This window comes from Octopus bimaculoides, chromosome 2 (assembly GCF_001194135.2).
Source record: "Octopus bimaculoides isolate UCB-OBI-ISO-001 chromosome 2, ASM119413v2, whole genome shotgun sequence".
Lineage (NCBI taxonomy): Eukaryota > Metazoa > Mollusca > Cephalopoda > Octopoda > Octopodidae > Octopus > Octopus bimaculoides.
This window is the reverse complement of record NC_068982.1, coordinates 67,922,398-67,932,927: the sequence shown is the minus strand read 5'-3', so window position 1 is coordinate 67,932,927 and position 10,530 is coordinate 67,922,398. Positions and strand designations below refer to the sequence as shown.

The window sequence follows — 10,530 nt, the reverse complement described above, 5'->3', positions numbered from 1 at the left end:
ATATATATATATATATATATACACCCCTATCAAGGGAAAGAATAAAGCCTTAGACGACTTTTGTGACCACGTAACCAATTTCCCTTTTCAACACGCAAACAGGCAAAAATATAGACCAAACTTCAACAAAAGAGAATGGAACGACCTCATCAAACTAAGAGAAGATAAAACCATAAGGATCAAGGAGGCAGATAAGGGAAACAAGGTAGTTCTAATGAACACAAACGATTATAAAAATTTAGTACTATCCTTATTAGGAGATGAGACATACTACGAAAGGGCCCAACATATTTATTCAAGTTTATTCTACGGTATCCCTAAAGTTCACATAAGCAAAATGATTAGTGAAGCATGTAAATAAGCTACTGACATAATCATCAAAATCCCCTCACCGAATGATCTAAAATCAATCAAAAATCTAAAATCAATCAAAACATTATAATCAATCAAAAATAGTGAATAACCTCAGGACATTAATCAACGCATACCAAGAAGGACTCACAGACAAGGAGTACGATTACATCACCAGCTTCAAGTGCAAATCAAGTTTATTCTACGGTATCCCTAAAGTCCACAAAAGCAAAATAATTAGTGAAGCATGTAAAAAAGCTACTGACATAATCATCAAAATCCCCTCACCGAATGATCTAAAACTTAGACCGATAATAGCAGGCCCAGTATGCGAAACTCATCGCCTCAGCAACTTCTTAGACACACTTCTAAAACCTTCCCTTAAGCACACCAAAAGCTACATAAGAGACGATATAGACATGCTTAACCACCCCCCAAAAACTGTCAGTGAGAAAGCGCTACTAGTATCCTTCGACGTAGTTAACCTTTACTGAAACATCCCATAGACATTAGGAATAGAAGCCATCACTTTCTGGCTAAACAACTACTCCTTTGAACTTACAACTCGCATAAATAAAGAACTCGTAATAGAAGGACTAAGATTTTTCTTACAAAACTTTATATTTAATAATGACTACTACAGACAAAGGTCGGGAACAGTTATGGGTACACGTACTGCACCTTCTTTTGCTAACCTAGTAATGGGCTACCTCGAAATAATACTTTACCAGAAAACACTCGAAAAACATGGAAACTCTTTCTCCACCTATATCCAGAACAACTGGAAAAGATATCTCGACGACTGCATCATCTTTTGGGATGAAAGTATAGAAAAACTTGAGGAATTTAAAATACTGGTAATTGAAATTAATGAAAACATCCAATTCACGATAGAACATAACCAGGAAAAACTACCGTTTTTAGATATCCTCTTTAAGAAAGTCGGCAACAAAATAGAGATGGATATCTATTATAAACCGACAGACTCAAAGCAGTACCTACCATTTGACACACATGAATGAGCATCACTTTCTGTTTAGCCAAAAGGATTTGCACCATAGTATCAGACACAAAAACCCGACACACACGTCTCCAGGAACTCAGAGCTACACGCATAAATAGGAATTATCCACAACCCCTAATAGTCAATACAATCTAACGAGCACTTAAATTGAATAAAGAAGACCTGAGACAACCAAAACCAAAAGAAGAGGAAAAATTAAAAACCCTACCCTACATCTCTACACACAACCCACTTAACAACGAGGCCTTCAACATCATACTCCAAAGCACAGCCCTACTCAAGGGAGACCCAAAGATGAACCGAATCCTCCAAACGTACACCATCATAAAAAGTAAACGGCAACCAAAATCCTTAAAGAAGATTTTAACCCAGGCTAAATTGCACCTAATAACAACCACAAAACCAACAGTTAAAAAGTGTGGAAAGCCCAACTGCGGGATTTGTATCGTCTTAGTAGAAGGTTCGGAATACACATTAGAATAAGGCCATCATTTCACTATCAGAACAAACTTCACGTGTGCATCGGAAAACTTAATTTATGTGATAACAAGCGCAGGATGCAATAGGCAATATATAGGCCATGCAACAAATAGCCTACGAAAAAGGATGGCAGTATATAAATCCCTAATTAGGAATCCTGAATACAGGAAAATACCTGTCAGCGGCCACATAGATAAACGTACATCGAATAAAAATCCAAAGTTCACAACCTTCCCACTTTACAAATTCAATGACAACGCAACCTTCCCCCAACGTCAAAACAAAGAGCTTCATTTTATTAGAAAATTCGGACCAAGTTTAAACACCCTGGGCCATATATTGGTTATCCAAAAAAGGAAAAAAAGAATTCTACAACTCCACCACCACAGCCACGATAACTACTACTACTGCAAACAACGGTCCCTGCTACAACTACTACTACTACTACTACTACTACTACTACTACTACTACTACTACTACTACTACTGCTGCTGCTGCTGCTGGTGCTGCTGGTGCTGCTGGTGCTGCCGCTGCTTTCTCTGCTACTACAGCCAATTAACTACTGCTGCTATAACGGACAACGGTCACTCTCGTTCACCACTACCAACACGGTCACTACTACTACTACTACTACTACTACTACTACTATTACTACAGCCAACGATTCAAGTCAACACACAAGACAGCCATTATGTCCCCACACATAAAACGTTTCGACGTGGACTCTGTTGACACCAGTAAGAAACAATTATGAGCTTTTCTTTCAATTACATTTTTAAAAAAATATGTATTTTTGATAAGGTTCGTTTTTTCAAGAACCGAAACATGTAAGATATCTCCGAGAAAATTAAAATTTATCGTATATAGTGTCGTTTTCAAACTTCTTTTTTATTAAAATATTCCCACTCATATGCCACCTACATTTTTATCCACACACACACACACACACACACACACACACACACACACACACATATATATATATATATATATATGCACACAGAATATTCCCGGGAAAATTTGGAGAGTGGTCTGTATTATTAGCTACTATTTATAGAGGGCTTAATATTAAAGGTATGCTTTTTCTATATCTCCATTTCTAATTAAGTATATATCGGTCTTTCGATAAAAATTCTCCGAGGTCTATCACTATATATGAGCATATGTAGATATTTCACATTAAAAAATAAAGAGATATAAATTGGTTAACTACTCATCAGATGACAGTCAAGCCCTTAACAAATATATCTATGATTTACAAATATATTTGTAAGATCCAGGGAGCTAGGTGTAGGAAGAAAGTTAGCTTCATATATATGATTCTATCACAATGTATATCACAATGTATATCACAAGCATTAATGATGCTGTTTAAAGCCCACATTTTCCAAGATGAGATTCTAATTACTTGGAAGAATATTTATTCGCAGCAACAAAAGTTTCTTGGAGGCTATCGAAAGAGATTTTTATAATCAATCAGTGAAATTTAAAGATGCATTACAGTTTTATTACAACAGATTCTTGGTTTATTTTTTTCTGAAACTTTTGCGTAGTATATTTATTTTAGAAATCGAAGAAAACATTCTACAGTGGCCTGAAATTATGTAAAATGCGAAACAAAATGATTAGGAATGGAAAACAAAAATCTCTGCGTACTTATTTATATAAGTTTTGAATCTACTCTGTAAATTAAAACATGATGCCATAATATGATTCAGTGGATACGTTACCTTTTAAAGATTTTCAGAAAACTAAATTATGTTTCAGAAGGCTTATGAATCCGTTTTGCCACAATCATTATTTTCCATACTCCTTATTTCCTTGCCCTTTATATGCCTTTCCCTTCTTAGGTCGTTGTGGAGAACGTTTTTCGAGAGATAAATCATCAGCAGCACCTCCAGCAACTCCAGCCTTAGACAAATTATTTTCATACAAAATTTCACTTCGTTTTTTTAGAGACAAAGCATCACCAGCATTTTCAGCATTTCCATTCAAAATTTCACTTCTTGCAAAACGACTCTGCAGTAGTCCGACCAGGAGGACTGCATAAACGAAATAGATAATTCTGACCATGCTGAAAATTTCGATGGTGAAATGACTTATTGTTATCTGTTCCATTTCACTTTTATATCACTTTGTATCATTGATTCTGTCATTGTTCTGTAACATACTCAAATCGTGCACGTGTTTGGCTAGGGTTTTATTAATCCTTTGCTATACCTCTATGCACTCAAAAATCAATGTCAAAACAACTTACATTGCAAATATTGTTGATACACCTGTTGATCACAGATTAAGTGTATTACGACTGAATGTAATTGATTATATTATTTACTTTATAAAATGTACTACTACTTAACAATTCCTCACTGTAAGCGTGTGTTGGATTATTTTGATATCCTTCGTTGTATCTCTCAATATTAAATGATGGCCAGTGAAACACATTTATGATCAATATCTTCTCACTGTTAAAAGGTGATAGAACATAGCAGAGCACTTAAAATCATTAGCACGTGTCCTGGTACTTGTGTTGATTAGCTCATGACCATAAGGTGGTAAGTTCCATTCCTGGAGAAGACAGAAAGTTGTGTCCTTAATGACAGTACTTCATTTCTCTTTGCTCTAATGAGTACCTGTTGGGTGCTGGTGCAGCCGTCTCATTCTCCATTTGCCGCACAATTGATGTAGGACTGAGGGCTTGCGTATGCCTGTTAATAAAATAGTGTGACCAACAAAATATATATTATATATCTATGGTACATTTACCTTCATTTAAATTTAGTTTATCTTTTGTCTAATTTGTGTAATTTAGTTATGAAAAGTTTATCCCCATTAATGCATCTTCAATACAATTATGGTGAATATGGAAAAAACAAGTAAACTTTCGAATATGTGGGTTGATGTTGACTCTTAGTTCTAGTCATTTTACTTTGCGATCAATTGCAAGATGACTGTTGTGGAAAAATAAATGTAGAGGGCTAAGTGTTTGTGGAGGACAAGTATAGTGTTGCGATTAGTACTGCGACATACGTTGGACAAAATATAGTGACGAAAGTATGTGATACGAGTCGTATGGGATTGCATACATGAAGGTGGCACAAGTCTAGCATAGTCAGATGAACAAAGGCCACTCTAATAGCAGAAAACGTCAGAGGAGACTGCAGGCCTTTGAGCGAAAGGTTCCATAGTGTTGGTGAGGATTTCGTTGTAATAAAACAAGTAACCTTTATTTGGATAAAACAAGTAAAAGTAACCTTTATTTAGATACAAGGTTGCTTGTGTGTTAAACAGCGGCAGTGTCCCAGATGTATGAGCAACACTCTTTCTAAAATCTTAATAGCTCGAAGGGCGGGAAAATATTTCCTGGTCTGAAGAGGGACGGAGTGAGTATGTTGGTAGCAGTGATATAGTGCGCATTGCAATCCTCGATGTTTACCAGTGTGTAAGTTCTGAATGTAGAAGCTGGATAGTCAATTATTGATTGCTCAACAACTGGCTGTCTATTAGCAGAAAATGAACTGTTGTTCATATAGGAATCAGAAAACAAGAGCACCATGTTGTTGTAAAGGACCATAAACTGCATAAAGAGTGTCCTGGAGGAATAAAGTCGCAGGTGACAAGTTTTACTGATCCGTTGCTATTTCACTGGACATTCAACCAATGCTTTCTAAATCAAGCAACGGTTCGCCCTATGTATCTGTTAGGGGTTTTGATCTTTAGGTAGTATAAGACGTTTGATATCGTGCATGTGAAGAAGTCCGTGGCATATAAAATCGAAGTGGGCCCGTGTAATCTAAAGTATGAAGGTAGACATATTACCAAGTTAGCAGGAGCAAACAAAGAATTTAGAGTGGATGTAATAAAGGTTAAAACAACTGTGGTCCAGAGGTTAGCCATTTTGTGTCCGTGTCTGAAGGAAGGGAGAGGGGGTTCAGTAAAGATATGAAATTAGCAAAGTTAGACTGGGAAAGATGGAATTTGTGCTGGTAAGTTGAGGAGATGAAATATGATTGGTGATGGTACAGGCACGTGAGAGGAGTGCTGTCATTATCAAGGACAAAATAAGAAACACAGGTAGCTGGCGTTGCGTATAACTATGTTGAATTACAGTCATCAATTTTCTGATATTTAACTTTGAAGTTATAGACCTAGGTACAGGTGTGGAGGAGGTAGAAGAAATATGATAATTGATTCAGGGCGAGTGAGACAGAATAAGATGAAATAGAGGTAGATGTGTGAGTAAGAAAAATACGAAAAATTGAGAGGCTGGTATATATATATATATGTATATTTATATTTATACATGTATATATACATATATACTCGTGTAAAGTCATGTTTATTGCGTTCAATCTTAGTTGGACTTGGTAACATTTACTGCTGCGAGAATAATCTCAGGTTAAAATTCTCTCTCTAGACCTTTGTAAATACACATTTTCTATTGGAAATTAATACAGATATATTTTATTCAAAACTATTTCGTGTTACACTGATTGCTTAGTTCAAACATGAGCAAGCAATGTATACAGCAGCGAATATTCCAACTGTTGTTTGCATAAGTATCATCTCATACATATCGGGCTGCTAGTTTCCGTAGTTGATGACTTGGAATAACGAAGGAGCACATACGTTCTATGATATAATGACATCGTTCACTGCCCAAAACAAAACGCATTTTTACAAAAATTCCGGCAGAGACGCTTCTCCCGGGACTATTCTTTCAGAAATCGTGTTTATCACGTCCGATCAGATTTAAACGTGTTGAACATGACTTCACATGAATATATTTTATTCAGAGCTGCTTCGTACAACATTAATCACACACACACACACACACACACACACACACACACACACACACACACACACACACACACACACACACACCAGATTAAGCTGTCACTATTTTTTCCGGACTTGTAATTTCAGGTATAAATGGTGATAAATCATACATTTTTCACTTATTTCTGATTACTTTTTCGTTTTCCGTTCCTTAACTTTTCACTGGGATCAAGGGTAACCTGAATAGCGTGAACAGAGGAAGGTACAGGTTTTATTATGGGAGACAACGTGGTCGCTTGACCTGTTAGAAATAGCAGTGAGATTGCCCTTAAATTACTTCCTAGTGTCTCTAAGAAGAGACGCCTAACTTCAAAAACAAGGAACCTAAATGGGAAAAGTTTCCTGTTTTACAGAAAAGGGGTTTAACAAAATGTTCAAACTTTAAATTTTTCTTTAAAAATTGTTGTTTTACAGAAAGAGGTTTAAAATGTTGAGCCTTCAAAAACTAGAAACTAGAATCGAATAAATAAAAAAAATGAGTTGGCATTTTGTTGCCCTTTTTGAAATGTTCATCTCGTTAGCAAAGAAATCTTATCCGCTTTTATTAACTTCAATCCCTTTTTATTAACAAATGAAGACTAACTAGATCATATTTTCGAAGCACTAATAGAAGAATTTCATGAGGATTAAGGACGGAAGGAGAAAGGAGAAAAAAGAGATGTGGAGGAGAGGAGAAACATGAAATAGCGGTAGGTACAGAAAGGAGGATAGTGAGCTGTTTGAAGGGGCAAGATGGAAGGAAGTAAATGATGGAATGAAGAAGAGAAAAGGAAAAAAATGAGGAAGAAGAGAGAAAAGGAAAAGAAGAGAAAGAGAAGAAGCATGAAAGAGAAATAGGTCTAGGATAACGGATTGAAAAATGGAATAGAGGAGAGAAATGGAACCATGTTTGAGCTCTATTTTGAATGGCCTTCAACTTCACCAGTCTTGGCTAGACCGGATTTATTCTTAAGGGTATACCTGAAAGAGACGGTTTACCTCAACAAAACGGGGACCCTGGTGCAACTGAAGGAGAACATCAGTGGAAAAATCAGAGAAGTGGTGTCTGAAACTGTTGAGGGTGTTATGGTGCAAATTTTGGGAAGATCATGGGCGAGCGAAGCCGAAAATGGCTGCCATTTAAGTGATGTCAGTTTTCATATGTGATGTAGTGGTATTGCAAAATTTAACTCGTGCGTATTCATTTCCATTATGTCCTATATATTGTATCAAATCTTCATGCACTTATTTGTAAAGTAAAGGAAGTTATTAAACATTGAAACCCATCAGTATCTTTTGGGACACACTGTATTAGTAAGTTTATCTTTTTAATTCATAATTTACTTCCTTAAACTATAAAACACATGGTATCTGTCAAACATTAAAAGAAGGTAAATAAGCAAGATATTCATTTCGATTATATCTAAAAGTAGTTTTGATGAAATGGCAGGATTTCAAAGAAATGCTTTGAAGTTCTTTGTTTGTGCTTAATATATTAACGTTATGTTTTGAAATATACTGGCTTAAACTATGGAATGTCCATGTGCCCCTAGTAAATATAAGTAAATTAAAATATTTACATAAGATTTTCCTTGTAAATCACCAATAAATACTTACTGAAATGCCAAAACATATTATGATATATCTCAGTAATGTGAAAAACAGCAGCGTATTCCAATTATTCCCTATAAAGATTCATATCAGTTATAACATTTTTCATAAATATTATAATCCAGCGTTTATTCTTCACAGAAAATTTTTATGAGACCATCTGTAAACTATGAAATTATTAACTTTGCCTATTTTCTAAATGTTTATTTATTTTATTTTTGTGTGTGCTGGCACGACTAAAGGTGAGTGACGAACTTGAATGCGGAGAATCTCGGAGTGTTGAGGTCTAACTTAATAAGTATTAAATACATTTTTGGAGATTATATTCCTTCAACACAATATTTTAAAGGATATTTTAAATAGGCTGAATCATTTTCTTCATTAGTCCTATTTGTTTATTTTTGTCTATACGGTGTTGTATTCGGGAAAAAGACTGTATATAACTTGAAACAAAAATAGATAACTGATATCGTTAATTCAAAACATATACAAAGCAAATAAAAACAACAGCAATGTATTTCAATAAGTTTTATTCAGTTGAAATCATTTCATTTACAGAGGATTTTATCGATAAATTTTAAAGTAATTTTCGTACAAGCAAGTGCAGAAAAATGATTTAAGTGCTTAATTCCCATATCTGTAGAAGATATTTGTTGTTTTGTTCCTGAAAAAAATATATTAAAAGACTATGATAAATATATTCTTATGTTGTATTTCATTTACTGGACTAATTATTTAATGCTTTTGAATACAATGTTACCATGTTAATACCTAAAATAAATGGTAGGCTTACAGATCATAGAAAATTGTATTATATTCTGTCTATCCTGAGAAAGCAGGGGCTAAACCAGAGCGTTTACCTTTTCAGTATCAAAGTAATATGAGAGTAGTTTAAAAGGCACTGCGTTTATAGTATAGGTCAGAAACGATGTAAAATTTCAGATTTGAATAGAGAATCAGAAATAGTTAAGGGTTAAATTTGGTACCTTCTACTGGACACACAAGCTCACAAAAAGCAATCATCATTTAATGGAAGTTGGAAAGATAGTGGTGTTTAGAATTTTCCCAAATATTTGATAGCTTATTGCATACTTAAGTGTGATATAGGACTTGACAAAACTATTTTTGTGTTTATAAATGCTTATACAGACTACCTTGGGATAAGTGCTTGTATGGACTACCTTGAGATAAGTGCATATATGGACTACCTGACACGATAAATTATATAAACTAGCAAACATTTCTCTAGCATTATACAAAACAATCACGTGTATGCGGTGGCAATTGAGACAAACTGCAAAAGTTAAGAGGAGATAAAATTTTAAAAATGGGAATTCTCCAAAATTGAGACTTCAGTGAGGAGATAAAAACGTTTGGATTGTGAACAAACACTGAAATAACTGTAGACAAGGTTTTCAACATCCATAGACGTCATCATCACAGCAGTTGTCCTGCCTTGTCTCTAGCAGAAGGAAAACATTTAGATATTTCTAGAAAAAAAGTAGAATACACTTCTAGCCTTGGTAATTAGCGTAAATGAAAAGAAAGTGAGCTAAGAGAACTCAGATTGGTCAGTGGCATATATTGAGTCATCCACTAAATAATGTGTTTTTTTTATACTTCTTTTATTTCTCAAAATTAAGATAACCAAAGTTCTTTTTTAATCTAAAATATACTCTCCTTCATTTTCTCCAATGACCTTCCGTCTATCTGGTAGACTTGCAAGGCTAGACTTGCAAGGCCTCTCCTCCAAAATTCACTTATCCCTGACGAAAAATATTCTTTCAGTACAATTCTGGACCTCGTCTACAGAATCCATATTTTTTCCGTCCAAATGATTTTCAAGACTACTGAATAAATGATAATCAGATGGAACAATGTCCGGCGAATATGGTGGGTTGGGCATCGTTTCCCATTCAAACTGTTCCAGCCTTTGGAATGTCATCCTCGCTGTATACAGCCGAGCATTATCCTGATGGAAAAACACCTTTCGTCTTGAAACCAAAGATGATCGCTTTACTTCTAGCGCTGACTTAAGCCGCTCAAGATACTCACAGTAGATCTCCTTTGTTATGGTTTGTTTTGGGTTTAAAAGCTCAAAGTGGACTAAACCTTTCATATCGCACCAAACAGAAAACAACATCTTACATAGGTGAAGATTTTTAGTCTGGGGTGCCGGTGTTTCTCCTTTCACTACCCTCTGTCTTCAGCAATTGACATTTTTATAGAGAACCCATTTCTC

At 35.1% G+C, this 10,530-nt stretch overlaps 1 long non-coding RNA gene across 1 annotated transcript in view; it reads right to left on the bottom strand.

Annotated features, from left to right (window-relative positions):
* Positions 1-4,103, bottom strand: part of LOC106884477 (uncharacterized) — an 8,056-nt gene extending 3,953 nt beyond the window's left edge. Inside the window, exon 1 of the long non-coding RNA XR_001411247.2 lies at positions 3,587-4,103. This is a non-coding gene — a long non-coding RNA (uncharacterized LOC106884477). The remainder of the gene's footprint in view (positions 1-3,586) is intronic.
* Positions 4,104-10,530: the final 6,427 nt, after the last annotated feature.